General features: G+C 19.6%; 1 long non-coding RNA gene across 1 annotated transcript in view; it reads left to right on the forward strand.

The window, feature by feature from the left end:
• Positions 1-15547, forward strand: part of LOC122714511 — a 29785-nt gene extending 14238 nt beyond the window's left edge. The window contains exons 2-4 of the long non-coding RNA XR_006346655.1: positions 686-987; positions 14879-15037; positions 15414-15547. This is a non-coding gene — a long non-coding RNA (uncharacterized LOC122714511). The remainder of the gene's footprint in view (positions 1-685; positions 988-14878; positions 15038-15413) is intronic.
• The last annotated feature ends 2171 nt before the right edge of the window (positions 15548-17718 follow it).

The following is a 17718-nucleotide window of genomic DNA, read 5'->3' on the forward strand; positions in this document are numbered from 1 at the left end:
TGTAATATCTAAATATCAATAAAAAATAATTTATTTATTAAATACAATTTATATAACTTATTATATAAATATAATTATAATATATATAATATATATAAATATATTATATAAGTTGTAAGAAAAATTTATAATAATATGTTTAATAATAATTATAATAATTTATATAATTATAATAATTTAAATTATTAAAAGTAAAAAAATGAGATTTAAAATAATTTAAATTAAATTAAAATTAAACTAAAATTATTAATTAATTAAGTAATTATATAAATTATATAAATTAATTAAGTAATTAATGAAAACTAAAATTAAAATAGTCGGTATTTATTATAAAATAAATATTATAGTTTTATATTTATAATTTTCGATGTATATTATAATATAATATAAAGTAAGTATAAAGATAACCAGGAACCAGATTTTAGAAAAATTATATATGTTATTAATTTTTTATTTAATTTAAAAATTTGTTGATTATTAAAATATCAAAATACAACAGCGAAAATATAATAGAGATTAATTTATTTAATTTATTTATTTATTTAATTTATATATCGAAGAAAAATGTTTATATTTTAATTGATTAATCTGAACGAAACTTTATTAATTATTTATAATTGATATTAATTCCATGATTAGTTTATTTTATTTTGACCACTCAATGTTTTTGATTATTATGTTTCAGATAATAAATTTCTTCATCTTTGTATTAAGATGACAGTTGTCTATTCTTCACCGAAAAAAAAGACAGAAAAAAGAAAGAGAGAGAATTAACATGTCGTTCGATAATAATTAATTAAAGAAAAAAATATCTATCGTGGCGGTTATATTTCGGAAATATTTGTCGATTAATAGTTTAAAGGTCTCATTGGAATCATTGGATCCATGCGCACGTGCAGTGGTGCTGCATCTCTAACTCTAAAATGGAAGATCAATCGCAGAATATTAAAAGATTATCAATAAGCCCTATTTCATCTTTCATCGACGGTGAGTGACTTTAATATTATCTCTTTTTTTTTCTTTTTTTTATTTTTCAATCAATTTAATGAAATATTTATTTAAAGATTTTAAATAAAATTTGTTTGATAAATTATGTATAAACATATGTGTTTCGTGAAATAAATTTTATTGAAAAGAAATGCAATAATAATAAGAATTGAAAAAATTCTTTATGAAATAAATTTAGTCGATTTTAAAATATTTAAAAGAGATTTTATTTTTTATTTAAAAGAGATAAAAATAATTCTTTGGTAAGGTAAAAATAAAAAAGAAAAAAAAAACAAAAATAAATTCATATCTAAAATTAACACAAAGTTTTTTTTGAGAAATACAATTATTATTTATTGCGCATCTTTCTTGACATGATATTGAAATAAATTTCTTTTTGGCGAAAACGAAATTTTATAATTTAAAATCACTGTATAATGTATAATTGTTAATTCTTACTAATAAGTAATAAAATATAATATAATGTAATATACTATAAAAATATAATATAAAACAAATGACAATAAAATATCTATGCAAAAGTAAATAATAGATTCATTTATATTATTACAATATAATTTTAAGTGCACTAAATTTTAATTTAGTTAAAATTGCTAAAATCAAGGAATATGTTTACTTATCTTATGTTTTTATCATATCTCTTCTATTAATTATACATATGATTAATATTAAATTTAATTATAAATAAAAAAACATTAAATTTTATTGAAATATTAAAAATCAATATTTTTATTATCAAACATTTTCAAATATTAACATTATGCATATTTCATATTTTCCCTCTTTAATAGAATTTGTTTTCATAATAGAAATAAGTATTTCATCATTTGATAATTTAATTATTTCTTTTTTTTGCAATTACTAAATCTATTTTTTATTTTTTTATTTCAATTATACAAATTAATAAAATATTTTATAATAATATATATTGTATATTATATAATAATATATATTATAAATAATTATTAATAAAATAATAAAATCTAGAAGATAGAAAAAATTTCATAAGACAAAATAAAATGTTATCGGATTACGAATGATTTTATATATAAGTTTACCCTGAAAATAAAAATATTTTAAGTATTTCAAAATTATGAAAAATTTAATTTATGAAGAAAAAACGCAATATTTTTATTAATTTATTAAATTAAATTATTAAATATGTTTATTTTTTTTATTATCTTTTTTTTTCTTTATCTTTCATATAAAACTAAATTATGAACTAATTGTTTTTAAACATTTAAATACCTTTTTTTATAAAAAATAAGAAAATTTTTTATATAGAAGAAACATTTCAATTAAAAAAAAATGGACTTTGAAATCTTGATATCATTTTTTTATTCAGTATATACTAAGTAATATATTATTAAAACTTCTTTTTATTACAATAAATATAATTTTTTTCTATTTTCTATTATTTAGTCTGAATAAATGAATATATAATGAATAATGATATTTTCTTAGTTTTAAATTTCATATTTTTTTATTTTGCTAATAAAGATTTTTATGTCAATTTTATTGCGTTAAATTGACGTAAGATATTTATATATTAAAAATATTCAAAATATGTAATATATAAAATATAAATAGTATAATATTAATATTTTATAATGCATATATGTATATTTAATAATATTCTTTGCAATTATTTCAATACATTGAAATTTGCATTATAAATTGCATTTTTTTTAAATTTAATATTAAAAAAGAAACAATCACTTTATGTTATATGATATTATAATTGGTGTATAAATTTGATATCTCTTATATAATATTTCGGATATCTTTTAAATTTGTTTCAATATTGTATCATACATTTGTTAATTTTGGTGCTCTTGTTATTTCAAATATTTGAAATTTTTAATATTTTAATAAATTTTATATTTTTTTTCTATTTTCTCTTTTTTTTTTAATTTAATTCTTTAATATTGCACCTTTTATCTTAAGTAACCTTTTATCTTATATTATTAGTGAAAAAATGAGGAAGAAGAAAAAAATATCTAAATTTATATTTTTGTCATGATAATATTACTACTTATAATTCATATGAAATAAATGCTACAATTTTTCTTTAGAATTATTAAATGAATTTTATTAAATTCATTCTTATATTTTAGAATTTCGTAATAGCATAGAATTTTTCTTATTTTCTATGATGAATCATCATGTTTTGAAAAGTATTTAAAATTATAGGATTTTAATCTTATATATTTAATTTATATTTTTTTGATTCTTAAGAATTTTATTACTATACTGAGATTGTCATTAATTTAACTAGTTCAAAATGTAATCATTATAATATTCTGATATATATAATATTATGATATATATTTTCATATGATATACGTGATTTATTATATTAAAGTTAAATTATACACAATAATTCATTTAATCCATAATTTCATGTTGTTGTTCTAGATTAATAGTATATTAATAGTAAATTTACATTTGCTATTAATATACTATTATTGTTTTTAGAATGTTATTTTGTTTTTAGAATGTTAAATCAAATACATTCATTTCTGTTTATATAAAATTTTCAAGATAATAGAAGATTATTCTAAAAATTAATTTCAGTTTTCTTCAATTCTTGATTGTTAAGAAATAATATTTAATGTTTGTGAAGTATCTGTTACTATATATTACTATTGAAAAATATTCCAGAATATTCTAAATTAAATATATATATATATGTATGATATAGAAAAGATAAGTAATGACTTTGGAAGAGTGAGACTCTTGATAATATTATTCTCTAAGTGGATTTAATTAATTAATCTATTTGTGGCAATGATAATAATTATAGTTGTTGTTTTATTATTATGTACAAAGTTCTATTCTGTATTTTTACTACTTTTACTTAAGGTAAATCCAAATTTTATAATTGAAAATTTGGGAGAAACAACAAATAGCATTCGTTGTAGTAATTAGTCTTGTAATTTTTGCAATAGTCTATATATAATTTTTTATAATTGTTTCATCATCAATAGTGTCGATTAATTGTTTCTTCTTTACTTGGAAATGAATTGTTCATCGTGATTTTAAGATTTTATCTTCTGTACAGAAGATGATTTATATCAAGGTAATCATGAAGCAATTATCCACATTGAAGCACATACTGCGATACATAGCATAACATAACAAGAATATTATGATTGGCAACATTGATTGCGAACAAATGTAAAAATGAATGATCGGTTTGATCGCTTGAAAATAATTGTATATTCTTTTCTCTAATATCAAGTATTTTTTTTTTTAATTTCTTTAATTTCTCTCTTACAATCTCTAAAAATATTTTTGAAGACAATCTAAGAATATCTTAAAAGAATCTATAATCTAAAAATATTAACATATACATTTATAATATATAGATATATAATATAGTTATAGAAATGAGCTCATTTCACGAATTTTGAAATATGATATTATAGATTTTATTTTGAATAACTTTTTTTTATATATGTTTTATATATGTTGTCATTTGGTTTTAATTTGTGATTTAGATACAAATGTATATTATATGGAATATATCGTATTTCTAATAATAATATTCTTAGTATAGACTTTTTAATTCGAATTAGATTAGGTTTGAATTTGATTTATATTAAATTATCCAATCAAATTAATTTAAATCTAAAATAAATCCAGCACATTAATCTAATTAAATAAATAATTATTTTATCATATTTTTTTTAATAAATGATAATAAATAATAAATTCTTTTATTATTAACTGGAAAGATTTTTTTCATTATATTAAAAAATATTAATATCTGATTATCAAAATCATATTTGAAAAATTTTATTAAGTAACTAACATAATGTTCAGTTTGATTTTTATATCATAGAATATTAGCTCATATTTCAAATTTTTTAATATAATGGTGAAAATATTTTTTATATAACTTATAAATTCAATATAAGACTTAATAATGGTTAATAAAATTTAAAATATATTTGAAATAAAACAACAGTCATGTGTATATGTATATTTGTATATATGTATATATGTATTTATGTATATTATTTATGTATACTTTTTTCTATTCTTACGCATATTTTTTCCTATAATTAGCTTTAATAATAATAGATTAAATAGCATCATTTATTATTATCATTATGAATTTAGGTTAGATTATAGAAATAAATTATATAGAAATTAGATAATGATAGCGATTTATATAAACCATAATATTTAGATAACATAATTTTACTTTTTTTTTGTTCTTCATTTATGAGTAACAAAATATGTGTATCTAAATTAATAAATCAAACAATAAACAAAAATAATGATTTTTCTTCTAATTCTTTAGAACATACTTAATAAGTAAGATATGTTACCTAATCCTTACAATTTTACTATTGCTAGAGTTTTACTATTATTATTATCATTGTTAAGACTTTTATGTACAGAAATCCATATACAATGGTCTTTAATATTTTCTCTGATAATTTGTATACTTGAATGATATTAGTCATGTAAATAATTTTCTTGCAGTGCTGATTTATTAAGAATAGTACAATTTACTATACTTTAATATACCTATACTTTCGCAATATAAATGAGAACACAAATTCAATAATTATAATATTAATAATTATATTAATAAATTAATATTAATAATTATTTGTATATAATAAAGATTATATACAATTTCTAATCAGATATCTATTTCTCAGTATATCTGCATTTTGTAATGGTCAATAGTGAATTTTCTGACTGGTCGTTCAAATTTTGCCAATTATTAATCGATCAATAGATTTTTAAATTTTTTTTGAGAACTGATTGACAAGTCTCTATTGACTTGATTAATTTCCAAGTCATATGAATATTTTGATTGAAAATTTATATATATATTATTATTTATATATATATTATATATATATTATTATTCAAAGTTTATTGAAGCAATTTACTCGGATCACAATTCAAATTAAGTTTGTATAAAATTCTTTTTTATATATAACAATATTTTTATAATATATTAATGCATATGCACTTTTCATATTTTAATATTTTTTATTGCAAATATGACAATAAATATTTTTATCATTTTCGTTAAACAAAATTGAAATTTTTAATTCAATATTATATTAATGCTTTCCTATTTTAGAGAATATTTTACATTTTTAAAAAATTGAAGATTACTTGAATGTATACACTTTTTTTATATTAATACAATTAATGAATTAAATTTATAATTTACATTTGTGCGATAATCAAACTGATTATTTGAATTTAAAATGCTAAATTGTTCACATCTAAATTATACACAATTCTCAATTAATAACTCTAGATTATAAAAACATATTTAATGCAGTTTAATAAGATTTATAATTCGTATTGATTACATATTATTGATATACTTGATACCAATTATATATCATATTATGATATGGTAAATATTAATTTCTATAATAATTCTATATAATAATATGTAAATATTCTACGTAACCATATATTATGCATATTTATAGTAAATAATATATACAATAATATATTCTTGTATATTCTTAAATATGTGCAAAATATGTGCATTATGTAAAAAATGTAAAATAAGAAATATATTTTTAGAATTCTCTAATCATAAAATATATTTCTAGGTCTTTATTTCCTCTAAAAATATGCATTTGGATAAATATCAGCAATGTAGAAAAAACAAACAAAAATATATTATGAAACCATCGTAAAAATTCGAATTTGTATGAAATTTGATGTTTTATATAAATTATGGAATTTGTATGTTTTATATAAATGTATATTATGTTTATCTGTAATATAGTGAGTTTTAAAAGCTATAGTTTCAATTGTAAAGTATATATATATACATACAATATACAGATTATATATAAGAATATTAATATCATTCATGAAATCTTTGAAAAATTGATATCAAAATATAGATTCAAAATATAGATTAATTTCTGTCACACTGTTCCATCTCTGTTTCTATTTCATTTCATCTAACTCAAATTGGTCATAATAAGTAAGAGAGGCATGATATGAAAAAGAATTTTGTTTCGAACAATATATGAAAAAACTAAAAAGTTTTTAAATTATATTTTTAATTGATAATATGAAAAAAATCAGTTATATAACTAATAAGTATATGTGATTACTATTATTTTTCTTCTATATTTAAGTATCTCTTTTTAAAAAATATATTTTATCCCTTTTATAAATTATTGTATTGAAAGAAATAGAAAATTCATTAGAGGAACAGTTTAATAAAAAATACAGTTTAATAATATTAATATTATTTTATTAATTATTATTTTTATAAAAATCATAATATTATCAATTTATTTCGTCAATATAAATAGTATGCTTATCAAGATAATATTCTTTTTTTTTAAATAAGTTATTGAATGAATTCAGAAAACTTTTTTTTTATTACTTTTTTTACACATATAGCATACTGATATATTAATTTTCTCTAATCTGAGTGGTTAATTCGTAATTCATTTTTGCCGAAAATTTTAAAAAAGACAAGATTTTTGAAAGATTCTTTGTCCACAGATAAATATTCTTCTATTACTAATATTTCATAAATAAGTGAAATAGTTTCTAAATTAATCTAAGTTTTTAATCTATCTATTTATATAATCGGTCTATTTAATGTTAACAAATATAATTTAAAAAAATTTAATTTAATATAAATATAATTTGTATTAAAAGATTTTCTAATTAATTTTATTGATTATTGTCTTTCTGTATTCGTTTACCGCTCTCTTATATTTTATTTGCATTAATACAATTTTTTATTTGATATATTTGAATTGTAAAATATTCAAAATAATAATTTTTTAACATATAATAAGTATATATTCATAATCGGAGTAAAATTTTAGAAAGAAAAATTATAAAATTATGATGTCCTTTTTTCAATCATTCGTTGTGTTTTTTTTATAGATTTAGCAATTATTAAAAAAGTTAATTATATAATATTGAATAAAGGATATCAAATAATTCATGTCATTATTCTTGAAAAAATATCTGTTTAGATATAAAAGAATATATATATAAATATATATATATATAAATATAAATAATAGATAAAAAAGAAATTAGTTTAGTTACTATTACAATTAGTTATTATTAATTATAATTAATAAAAGTTTATAACAATATTTTGCAAAATTTTGTAAAAAATCATCAATAATTTTTATTTTTGTCGAATATATTCAATCATGTATTACTATTGCTTAATATGACAAGGATTATAAACTGAATGCAAATGAATATACTCAAATATTGCTAGAAAATAAAAGAATGATCCCGAGAATTGACATCTTTAAAAAATTTACAACTTTTTTTAATGTTTTTTTTATGCCATTTTTTTAAATTAAATTGTGTATAATAAATAAGTCTCAATCATTATTTTATATAACAATCAAATTTTATATATTAATACAATTTTACATTATACCAACATTTCATGTGTACCAATTTTTATGTTTGTTTTCGTTTTTGGAATTCATCTAAAGGTATTTCATGAATGTATTAAAATCCTATATACATATACATATACATATTATAGTTTATATAAATAATATATGTAATATATGTATATGTATTATATATATATATATATATATATATATATATATATGTATAATGTATTGTATATACATTATATGTATTATATATATAAGTTATATGTAAATAACAATAAAAAAAACAATATATAAAAAATTACTTATATTTTCAAGTAACAAATATTGAATAATATTGAAAATAATGATTAAAATATATTATAATATTATTATAAAGCATTTCAAAATATATGTTAACATTATAAAGCATACATTATTATAAAACATAATCATTTTTATTTCAGTTCAAATAAAATTTATTGCTGTCTGAATATATAGTATAACACAATATGAAGTATATTTATAATTTCCATAAATATAATATAAATAAATATAATTATATATAATATATAATTTCCATAAATTGTTACTAATATTATATTATATTATGGTATGTTTAATTCTTGCACATTCCATAATATGACGTTCCAACATATTCATTATAAAACTAACTATCTGAAAAACGAAAGAAAAACAAGATTCAAGAAAAATTTCCATACAAAATCGATTTTTATTGAAATATCATTGATTTATTAGTGAACAGATTACACTTTAATGTATTCACCATGATCATTTGTAAAACATTTTTATTGTTAACTTGTAAATATGCTAGTTGCTATTTTATAAGTATATCAATAAAAATTCAATTTTCTTGTTTTGTCACACTATTTTTCTATATAATATTTTATATAATAATTTTATATAATAAGAATTCAAAATAATCTAATCTAGAAATCCTGAAATTTTTTAAAACTCAAAAGTTTTATATTCTTAAAATTTCTTGAAATTTTTTATTGTTTTTGTAATTTAAAATTTTCGAAATCCAAATGAAGAATAATTTATATAATTAACTTACGAGAATATGCCAAGGTAAATTTATTTTTAATTAATAATAATATGATTAAATTTTATATATTTTATTTATTATATATATTTTTTATATCATATATATTTTAACTAATTCACAAATTCATTACGATATTTCGAGAATATAAAAATTTAATTTTTTATATTCTTAAATTTTATATTTTACAAAGTAAAGAAATTATTATTTTTATTGTTGATTGATGAAAAAAATTGTTAAATTTAAAAAAACAAATATCAAAATTTATTAAAATTGTAATCTTTATATATATATTTCTTAAAATACATATTTCTTAGAGCAAAAAAAAAAAAAAAAAAAAATAAGCGTTTTGGATTTCAAGAATTTTGAGATTTTCCTAAGAATTTCCTTATAAAGGAAATATTCTTGACTTATACAGAATTCTTATTTCACGATTCTAAAAACTAGATTTCAACTTGTTTCTAATAAAAATATTACTACATTCATAACAATGTTTCATTAGAAATAATTTAAATAATGACAATTGTTATCATATATACTCATACTGATTAAATATGTTATAAAGAATATAAAAGAATAAATTTTTAAAACAACAAATAATATAAAATCTTGATTTGTAGTGCTGAGTCTATATTAGCAAACAATTCGCGAATATTAGTATGAACACATAAACAATTATTTTCTAACTTAAAATAAATAAATAAATAAAATAAATAATCGTTATTTTTTACTTCATTTTTGTTTAAAATCAGCTACAAAATAAGAGATTCAAAAATGAGAAATCTATAAAAATATAAAGTTACTATGTTGTTTGGAATTGACTTACAAGTTTATTATTTGCTATTATTGCTATTATTGAATTGAAACTTTTGCGAAAAAATAAATCGAATTTAATTTAATTTAAAATAAATTTTCTCGATTAGTTCGATCAAATAAAACTATTTATTTACTTAGAATGTACTTTATATATAGGAATATTTTAAAGAACCAATTTTAAAGATGAAAATACAAACGTTTATATATAAAAATATTGGTTTAGATTAGGCTATTTTTATTAATCACTGATTATTAAATAATAATCATATACAATAATAATCATTAATAAAAATCATAATTATTATAATCAAAGATCATTATTAATTTAACAATCATTAATTAACATCATTAAGATAATTATATTTTTGATCAAAATTGAATCAATAATTTATTTATAAGAAGAATACTACAAATTATATTTATTGAAAAATAGATTTTTATTATTTACATAATTTTAAGACACAGAATAAATTATTTATTTTAATATATGCAAATATAATTTCAATCTGCAAATATAATATTTACTTTTAATATAATTTCATTTCAAATATTTCATTTAATAATTTATGTGTTTTTGTTACATTTATTATTGTTAACAATAATGTTTTGTTAATAAAAACTGAAAACAAATTGATGGCATGTTATATAAAAGAAAAACTTTTTCTATATACGAATTAATATTGATCGATAATATTTAAATTTAATTGTTGTTCATAAATAAAATGTACAATATAATTTAAATGATATTATTCTCAAAATCAAAAAATTCATTCGAAACAATTTCTTGGTTGATTTTTCAACGTATTTTGAGATTGTTATAAGATTATTTTAACTATTATTACTTTGTGATAATTAATGATTTTAATTAATAATTAATTATTATAATCATTTTCTGTAATCAATTTCAATAATATTTAAAGTGTACTTGATTATTGCTCAACTCTAGTTAAAGTTTATTTATAAATTTTAAACACAATAATCGAAATTTGTGTTAGATGAAAGACAGATATAGAATAAGATTGCGATAGAAGATAAAACGGTTTCTATTCTCTCTCCATCTCGCTAATGTAAACTTATTTATAATTTAATCTTATAATTTAATAATTTAAATAAAAGTTTTAAATAAATTTTAAATAAGTTTCAATCGATATATTTGCAATCTTTACATCAATTTTATATTTGTTTAATCTTTAGAATTAATCTTTCGAAAATATCTCATGAATATATTAATACTGTAGAAAATGAATAAAAAACTATATGATAGACTGATAAAGATTGTATAGCATTATACAAAGTAAATTATTATATTATGTTAGAAATATATAAAAAATGGTGATTTAAAAAAGTCAGAGTTTGATTCTCTATTTTTCGCATATTAATTAAGATTCATTATTCGCATATTAATTAAGATTCATTATTCGCATATTAATTAATTTATAAATATAATAATTTATAAATATATTAAATAATTTATAATATATTAATTAATTTCACAATTAATTAAGACTATCTCATATAAATATCCTTTATCATATATGTAATATAAAAAAATTTAAAATAAATTTCAATTATATAATAAAATAATTTATTCAGATCATAAATTTAATTTTTTTTTTTTTTTGAGATTTATACTAGTTAAAAAAAATAGTCGAAAATCTTTCGGATTATAAAATATTCGGAAAATTCAAATAAATAAATTTAAGAAAACATATTTAGTTTTTATATATTTTTTTTATATACATATACATGATTTCATTTATGAATTCTTTAATATTAGTTATTTTTGTCGATATAAAAAATTGTCAGAATAAAGTTGTTTGGAATGACAAACATAGTGATTCGTGATATTTTTTGTAATTTCTTTTTTTTTTTTGCATTGATTTTAGATTATCAATATTTTTCGCATAATAATATATGTTTTTTATAATGCAATATTATAATAGATATCAAGAAGATATTGTAATTATAATATCGACAATATTATAATAAATATCAACGCTTTATAGCATCATGATTTTAAAATAACTTTGAATGAATGAAAAAATCATGAATAATTCAAATGAAATTTGGAAATTCAACATTTTTTATTTTTTTTTTTTGCAAAATGTTTGTCTACAACAAATATTTAAAATGAGAATATCTAGTTCAATATGTAATTATATAAAATACTTAAGGATAGAACACGTAATGAAAATCATTTTTATTGATATTTTAAATATAATATAAATAATAAAATAATAAATATTTTAAATATAATTTGAATGATTTCAAAAAGTATATAAATAGTTTTTTTTTTATGTTTTCTAAGTAGATGCATAAAAGACATAAAGTTAAATGTATTTTTTTAAATGAAGTTATGTACATTTATTGTATTGATAGTTGATTCTATTGATAATTTTTATTAAAAAAATTATTAGTATTAAGAACATTTTACTTTGAATTTTACAAACTTAAAAATATTTATCAAATTAATGGTTTTTTTAATATGAAGAAATTATTACTTATTTCCAGAAAATTATCAATGTGATTAATTAATGTAATAGAAAATATTAGTTAATAGATATATATATAATTATAAATATAATTTTATTTGAGAAAAATAAATTTAAATATAATATGTTTTTTGTGTATTTAATTATAAAAAAAAAATATTCACGAAAAATTATATTTTTTTTAAAATCAAATTTTTATCTACAATTTTTTTTACTAAAAATATTAATTACAGAATATGTGAATATCTGTAATTTTGAAATTCAAATATTAATTCGGAATTCGAAATTCAATTTGGAAAATGTCATTAAATTTTCAAATTTATCTTAAATTTTTTAATTTGAAATTGTTTTCATGTTATCATGTATAATTGTATATAAAATGTAGAAATCTATAAAAAAGGAAGCAATACACATATAATATGCAAAAAGTTGTTTTATTTTAAATTAAAATAAAGAAAACAATTTTTTCAGATTTTCTTATTATTATAAGTTTAATTCTTTTCTTATAATTATTAAGTTTAATTCTTTTCGTTAATATTATAAATACTATAATATTTTATAATAAGTCATTTGCTAATATTAATAATAATTTATTATCATTGTAAGTATATGAAAAGTTTTCACAGAATTGCATAAAATTATTCTTTAATTTTGTCGTTTCTTTTATTGAAATATTCTAAAAACTTTATTCTTATAATAGCTTCTATTATCTTTATTTCTTCTTTATTTTTTAAATTTTCTAGTTTAAATCCAATATTATGTTACGTACAATTGTTATTGTTATTTATTTAAAAAATAATCTTTATTTGAATATTATATATTTCAATTATAATTATAATAATTGTTTTATCAATGGTTTTAATTGTCATATTTCATTTGGAGATTACAAACAGTAGCATTTATTGTATTTTATATTTATTTATTTTTATAAAATATTGTCAAACGAATCTTTTCTTTCATTATTATTATTTTAATTCACATTTCATTTGTATATTCTATTTTTCTCAATAATATGATTCATAATAAAGGCTCCAAGTTATGAAATATATACAATGTTTAAGAATATTTCCAGTTAGTCATTTAGTTAAAATTGTTTACAAATTGTCACACATGTTATATAATATCACTGTATTAATTTATTTGATTATGCGATATCATGTAGTTTGAAAGTAGAGAATTCATATAATATAAAATAATATAATATTGTAAATTACATATTAAAATATTTTATATCAGTGACAAGAATAATTAAATAATAGTAATCTAATTCATAAAGAGAAAAGTGTTAAGAAGAAAAATTTTATGTGGCAAAATATTATAAAAATAATATATTATTTTTATAAATAATTAATATTTAAATAATTATTTTATAAAAATAAGTCAATATAAAGAAAAATATATTATTTGTGATCGGAAATTTCAAGTGAAATATGACAACACGAGTAATTTTTTTACAATTTTTAAATATTATTATACTGAAAGAATAATTACAATATTGAATTAGATGATTAATAATTAAGAAGAAATGTGTTATTGTTTGCGAGATTTATGTATTCGGAGAAATTTCTCGTATAAAAATCCTTTTCTGTCATTATTTTGCTCTCAGATCTTTAAACAAAGAATGATGTTATTTGAAAAGACTATTGTTTTTGAGAAAAATTTAGTTGACATATATAATATTATATATTTTTGACTTGAGCCTGACTGGAGTAGAATCCTACATATTCCAGACACAATTGACTCAACATCATAATTCGAGGAAATCTATAATAAATATACGTTGATTAATTTCTGATTATCAGCATCTTGATATTTTTGTATATTGATTACTAATCTAATTTGAAGAATTTTTCTTTTACTTAGAAGTATTGCAGGCATTAACTGCGATATTATTATCGTGCTCCACTGGAAAAGTGTGATTCTCCTGATTGAACTAGAAAAGGATTTTCTAAGGGCATTGAGCTTCACTTGAAAGAAAATTTCATTGTGATCAGATTACATTCTGACTATCGGAAGAGCATTCTATAAATTCCATCTATTAGCTTCCATATTATTATTATCACCATCCTATTATTATCACTACAATAATAATACACAAGCACTAAACATTAATTCTTCGATAGTTAGTAGATTCAAACAAATACAAGAATGTTGAAGAAACCAGTTACTGATTCGAGATCCCTACTACAAGTGTACATTCCACGAGAGAAGAGCCACTTCACTTTTTTGGAGGATAATGCTCAATGGATATTGGATTCCTGCAAACAACCATTGATTTCCAGGTAAGGAATGATGAGGATTAATCAGGTGATATCCATCTTTAATCCTACCTATTTTCGGTGAATTGAGTATTTATTAAGCCTTATTTCTTAAAAGATGATATACTCAAACGATGAGCTAAGAAATTAATTGATGAACGTAGCCGGTTCAAATCTAATTTAACAAAATTCAAAAATTGCTGTGATATATACATGAGAAAATTACTTCAACCGACTCCTTTCAGAAGCGGCTGAACCCAAACGTAACATTAAGTGAAATTTGAAGTTACAAGATTAGAATCACTAATAGCGATTTATGGATAAAAAAACGCACCATTTTCGCGAAAATTTCAAAAATTTGTATATCGACATTATCAATGAAATATATGGACACTTACAGGCACAGGCGTAGTCAAATCCATCTATCAGACTCACAAATGCATCATCAGCGATATTCGAGACATCGGCTCTACTTCGGTCCCTCTCTGCCAAGTTTTCATGGCGAATGGATCTTTTTTTGTGATAGCTTCGAATCAATGAAATAAAACATAATGAATCACCAACATTGAGAAATTTTATTATTTAAAATTCGTGTTAAAGGGAGAGGCTGTCTGAATATTAAAATTTTTGACGATAATTATTTGATTGCGTTGAAATTATGTATGAACGATACGGAGAATTAGTTGATTACAATTGAATTAGTTGATCACATGGGTGCATTATTTCAACTATCTCCAGTATCGATAGATTCGGCGAAATGCCTTGCACCAATTAATAGATGATTTTACTAATAATGTCTTTGAAATCACAATAAGAACTCGTCGATTAATGGAACTCTTTTGGCGCATCTGCTAGAAATAAAACTAAATTCAACAAGTGATTGAATGGAAAAAGCGCATATGCGAACAGGTTACAGAAAAACTTTAAGCGATCTTCAGACTTTTCTCGATATAAATTTTTATTTAAAGTCATTTCAAGTACTATTACCGCACTAATAATGAAATCCACACTCAAAAACTGTCGCGCTAATAACTGCCAAAAAACCAGCATAGCCGTTTTGCTCTTCGTTACACTCTCGCAGTGCAAGGAGTTTAAGGCTCTCGCAATCAGTAATCATCCATATCAAGGAATTGAAAGTTTATTTTAATTATCTTCGAGTGGCACATAGAGCTAAGCCGCAATGCAACAATGAATTTAGACAATGTTATATTGAACATCACACTTTATTATACATTACTAAATGACTCACATCATTGAGGCTGGGAAGAGAAGCATGCGCACACAATCCGCGTATTGTGCTGACAAACAAATCATTTCGACAACTATCAATTATATTAATTATTAACAACATAGAAAGAAGACATGAATGTCAAGCATTATTAGATCAAAGTTCTCAAATAAATATCATAAAAATTTTAGCGAAGCGTCTCAAGCTTCCTAGTTCATCCTATCAAATTTCGGATGTTGAGACTATTGACGTGAATGATCCATACATGATAGAATTCGTATTGAACTAGCTTTCAGATGCACACATATGTGTTATTGATGGATAGGGTTATTTCTAACATTTCTAATTTCAGAATTTCTTAAACATCGATCTACATTTCATCTTTATATTATTTCAGCAGATTCGTAATTCTATGTTCCATTTGTAAGACATTAGGACAATATAGATCGCAATATAGATTAGAAAAAGGTTTATCTATTCTTATTAAATCACAATTGAAATGAGTTTTCAGTTGTTCCAGATCCAGAGTTACAAATTTGCAACATAATTACGAACGACCAACTTAATAAATAAATAACGCAGAAGTTGAAAAATATATCGCTCAATGAAGAAATAACTAATTACTCATGTGAAAGTCATTTTATAAAAACGGTTATACAGGATTCAAATAGGCGAATTATTATATTATATATTATATTGTTAATATTCCATTCATCGAAGACATTCACGGATTGGGCGACTCGCGCGACTTGGCGCGACTTGGCGAAAAAGCGATTCTGCAATTTAGAATGATAATTCTCAAGATCATGTGCGTTGCAATATGTGGCGTTCATGCAGAAATATCGTATTGAACCACTTGACGAAGATAAAAATTCAAATTCGCAATACAAATCCCAATTTTTATTTACCATATCATATCGTTATCAATACAACCACCAAAATATGACTATTTATAATATTCAATGTATTCAATTTCTGCGAAATTATCAATCGAGCTGACAGGAAAATCTCTTATCAATTTTAATCCATTTTCACATCCCCAAATGTCAATATCGAGAAAATGTTTTGATAAAAATGCTCCATTCTCTATAATCCAATATATATTATGGAGAGATATCCCTTAAAAATCTATAGCAATATATGAGTTAAATATCGTGACGAATGACACTGCATGGGCTTCTTATTTAGCTACGCGCGTACTGCACCAGATGGGATTAGATAATATTGCAACGCATCTAGCTATGAATCAAGCGATATTACGCGATTTTTATATTGACTTTTTAACAGCATAAAAAAGGCAACCACAATTAAAGAAGAAAAAGATGTTTTTCTACGATCGGCTAGATTAGAATTACGAAAATGGGCTTCAAACGAGTCCTCAATTATCAAAAATCTTGTGGACGAGTCTATATTCGTTGCCCTCCAAATTGATAAGAATCCTCGAACTTTTGGCTTATATTGGGAACCAACTCTGGAT

This window comes from Apis laboriosa, unplaced genomic scaffold (genome assembly GCF_014066325.1).
Source record: "Apis laboriosa isolate Shangri-la unplaced genomic scaffold, ASM1406632v1 scaffold30_cov140, whole genome shotgun sequence".
Classification (NCBI taxonomy): Eukaryota; Metazoa; Arthropoda; class Insecta; order Hymenoptera; family Apidae; genus Apis; species Apis laboriosa.